This window comes from Vicia villosa, unplaced genomic scaffold (assembly GCF_029867415.1).
Source record: "Vicia villosa cultivar HV-30 ecotype Madison, WI unplaced genomic scaffold, Vvil1.0 ctg.002239F_1_1, whole genome shotgun sequence".
NCBI classification, from domain to species: domain Eukaryota; kingdom Viridiplantae; phylum Streptophyta; class Magnoliopsida; order Fabales; family Fabaceae; genus Vicia; species Vicia villosa.
The window spans coordinates 331,774-336,025 of NW_026705873.1; the positions used below are offsets into that span (position 1 = coordinate 331,774).

Consider the following 4,252-nt stretch of genomic DNA (forward strand, 5'->3'; position numbering starts at 1 on the left):
AAAGAATGAAAAAGGGGGAGACTAGCCTAGTTTCTAAGCCTAGAATTATTGTTGTTTTTCTAGTCCGAGTCTAATGTTAACATGGTAATGGAATCCTAAAAGAAACATTAAAATGGTATTAACAAAATAGGCCAAAAATATGGCCAAAAAACAAGTAACAAAATCACACAACAATTATACAAAAAATAGAATGGAAATGATGCAAAAGAATAAGAGAGACAATTCAAGCATTAATACAAAATTAACCTAAAAAATACTACTATTTTTATGAGAAAATTTCAAGACTAAAATTAATCCTAAAATCACCTAGATCTACCTAGAAATCATGATTTTATTGTTTTATCAAAAGAATTTTAAAAAAACTATGTCAATACCTAAATTCTAACAAGAAAAATATGGGGACAAGGGGGTTCAGATTGAAATTGTGAGTGCAATAAGCAGCGAAGGCCCAGAACAGTCGTTGGTTTTTTTACAGATTTTTTATTAGCCAAAAAAGAGCATGGGCCAAGTGGGTATGAATAACATAGCAGGCCTAAGATTTGTTATCAGATTTGTCTCTTGCAAAAGGAACACTACGGGCCAAAGGGGGTGTAGAGTTGCTTGGCCCAGATGCACAGCGTTTTGATCCATTTATGTATATTCAGATTTTATAAATAAATAAAAAATAAATAAAAAAACAGAAGAGGAATTTAGGGTCTGGATGTGTCGGTTGGACTTCACTACTCAAACTCTCTCCCTCTAGTCACTTTCGTTCTTCTCTCGCAAACCAACGACGGCGCCGGAGAAATCTGTTTCTCCGAGCGGCCACCACCACCGAACACCTCACCTTTGATTCATTCTCACGCTCACTTCGTCGATTCACAAGATAAACTCTCAAAATCTTCCACTCGAGCCCCAAATTGAAAACCCTAGGAACTAAGGTGATGATGAGACCGAGCTTGAGATCAAGGGGGAAAGAAATAGGAGGTCTCAACCTTCACAGTGGTTTCAAGAAAATGCAGAGAAGACGAATAATCGAAGGATTCGAAAAACTTACCGGTGATGACGATTCTTGAAGACGCTCAAATGGATGAGGAAGTACCAAAGACAATTGCTAGAAATCCAGGTAACGCCTTCACCGCCTCTTTGATCTTTGAAGTCCTTTCTATGATTATCTTCTTTACTTCTTCTCAAATTCTTCTTTTTTTTCTCTGAATTTCTATGCTTTGCGATGATGATGGTGATGATGATGCGTAGACTGTGATGAGGTGCTGACAAATGGTGATGGAGCAAAGGTTTAGCACAAGCTTGTTGAAGTTCTAACGGTGAACTTCAACAGCTCTGGGAACGTGCGTATGGCGAGGTTGGTGATGAATTGCAGAGAGTGTGAGGAGTTTGTTGAGGAGAGAGTCGAATCTCAGGGAAAGGTTGAAGATGAATATGGAAAGAGAGTGAATGGAAGAGAATGGCGTAGGAAGAGAAGGGGTGAAAATGGCGTGAAGAGATTGATGAAGATGAGAGGATAATGTGAGAGTGATGAAGAGTGAAAATGGTGGAGGATGTTGAAGCTGGATGCGTGAAGATTAGAGAGAGAGGTTGAAGATGAGAGTGGATCTGTTATATAGAGATTGAGGGATGAAGTTTGCAGTTAGAGAGGGTGATTGTGAGCCCTTGGATTTAGAGGATTCTGTTATGATTTGAAGGGTGAGGATTTGAGAGTTAGTTATGTTGGTTAGGATGTGAAACTGAACCAGTTTGTTAGCTGGGATTAGTTCATTTCTGTTTTGGCAGTTAGAAGAGGTTATAGGCTTTTTGTGAAGTTATTTACAAAAGTTAGTTTTGGTTTAAAAAGTTAGTTAGGTTCTGTTATTGATGTTTGAAAGTGAAGGGTGAGGGGGAAAGTTAGTTACCTTGCTTTTTGTAACCGTTAGAAATTGGTTATAGGTTGTTTTCGGTTATCAGGAAGTTACTGGCTGCTGAATGTTAGTTATGAAAATCAGTTAAAGTTAGTTATCAAAATGTGTTGATTGGTGTATGTATGGTTTGCTTTCTTTGGGTATTTTCGATGAATGAAGTTGTTGTTAAAAATATGATGCAGGGTTGTTAATGTGTTTGAAAGTTTGTCGGTAGGTTATGTTTTGATTTAATTTGGTTTTTTCTGAATGAATTGGTTTATGTGTGCAGGGTTGCTTGAATTGTTAGGTTGATTTTTGTTCAAGTCAGTTACAAACTGTGGTATATGTGTTTTGGATGGTTAGAATTTGTGAAGTCAGCAGGGCTTAGAGTGCTGTTTGAGTTCAATAGGAATCAACTGCATTTTGGCTCATGGATTGTTAGTGTGCAAATGATATATTTCAGTCTGTTTTGAATTTCTTATGGACCTGTTCATAGTATGTTTTGATGCGGCCATTTGTTGACAGATTTTGTTCTAATGTTGAACCAAGTTTGGAATGTGCGGCTCAATCGGTTTTCTTCTGTTTTTTCTGGTGAATCAATTCTGATATAGTTTGACGCTGCGGTTCAGTTTTTTTTTAGGTGGGTTTTTCTGTGCAGCAGAAGGTTTTGTGTAGAGTGGAGCTGCGGTTTGATTTTGTGATGCAGGGGTAGGACCATGGAAGGCGAGACTCGAAGAAAGGCGAGCAAAGTGATACCGAAGGAGACTTGGTAAAAGAAGATGAAGAGCAGGCTATAAGTTTAATATGTATTCTACACTATATAACTTTGTACAGTATGTAACATGGCTTGGACTTTGTGTGACATGGCAATAATAGTTGAATGAATGTATGATTGTACCAAAATATGGATCTGCATATATTTGTAATTTTCCTTGGCTTGTATCATAAACTTGGACCAAATTTGAATGAAATAAGATTTCCTCATCAATTTTGACATTTGAAATTTACATCTATCAATATGAAGCATCCCTTGGAAAGGTGGTAGTGTACAAGAATGAGGCTGTTTTGGAGAATAGGTAGCCAACAGGTTTATGATCAGTTTGACTTTGGTCAACCATATAGTTTTTCAATGGTGTAATGTTTTGTAATGTATCTCCCCTTTTTTTTAACGACTTTTCTTGAATTCCAATGACACCACCCATGTAATCCAATGATTTCGTGTCTAAAAAGAATTTCCTCCAACTTGCGAATTTCAACCCTTTTCTCCTTTTGCTATTTTTTTCGAATTTCTAACCCTCTTCAATTTGCAACTTGACCAAGCATCGTAAGATAAAAGTATAAGATAATCCCTTATGGACTTCGGTCACAAAGTCAAAGTTTCATCAAATGCTTTCAAAAATTGAAAGTGGCCCAATACGACCTTCATATGAACGTATTCACACCCTTTTAACGAAGCCTCATACGAATAGCTTGTATTCCGAATAATCCGATGAACCAAACTTTGAATTTGAGGATGAACCAAATGAAACCCTAACAATAAGATGATCATAGGAACAACCCTGAAAATCCACCAATTGACACAAGCATAGTGAAATGAACCTCAATCCATGACCAATTGAAAACCTCAATAGAAACAAGCTTGTACAAGGTATGAATTTCAAACAACGTGAAACCTCAGCTCCATATACAACCTCGATCCCTTGCCATGTTTATTGATTAATGATGCATGATGTGTTAAATGACCTAGTGGAGGTATGCAGATGAAATGCGAGTCTAAAGCCAGTTAGAAAATAAAGGGTAGGACAAATTTGGGGTATGACAATGTGTTGCTGATGTAAAATGTATATTTGAGATGGTTGAAAAAAATAGCATAACTATTGTGTGGCTATTGTTATTGTATCGGTTGATGATTATGATTGTTCAGTTGTTTGGTATTGATGATTAGCATGCGGTATGTGATGCATGCATTTCATAATCATGTTGTGGGTTGTATCCCTTATGGTGGTGGGACAGCGGTAGCTAATTCCCATTGTGTGGAATTGGTGAGAGAAGTAGCCGAATCTTTATGGTGGTGGATCGGTGAGATGGGTTATCCCATGTTTGGTACCACATGCATTTAGTTGCATTGCATTAGGTTGTTGTGTATAATTGTAACATGAATGGAAGTTGTCCAATGTTATAATTTGTGTGTATTTGGTATGGATGATTGTATCTGATGAATGTTGCTATACTATATGAATATAATTGAATTTGGGTGAATAATATATGAATGAAGTTGTATTGTTTATATTCCTATAACATTTGTTAATGCGAATGAAACTCACCCTTACTGTTGTTACTTTTTTCAGATTAAGGAGTAGCTTGTGTACTTGGTGAGG

General features: G+C 36.9%; 1 long non-coding RNA gene across 1 annotated transcript; it reads left to right on the forward strand.

The window, feature by feature from the left end:
* The first annotated feature begins 697 nt into the window (after positions 1-697).
* On the forward strand, positions 698-2,862 carry LOC131638268 (uncharacterized). Its single transcript, XR_009294626.1, has 2 exons — positions 698-1,105; positions 2,515-2,862. It is a non-coding gene; the product is annotated as an uncharacterized LOC131638268 (long non-coding RNA).
* The last annotated feature ends 1,390 nt before the right edge of the window (positions 2,863-4,252 follow it).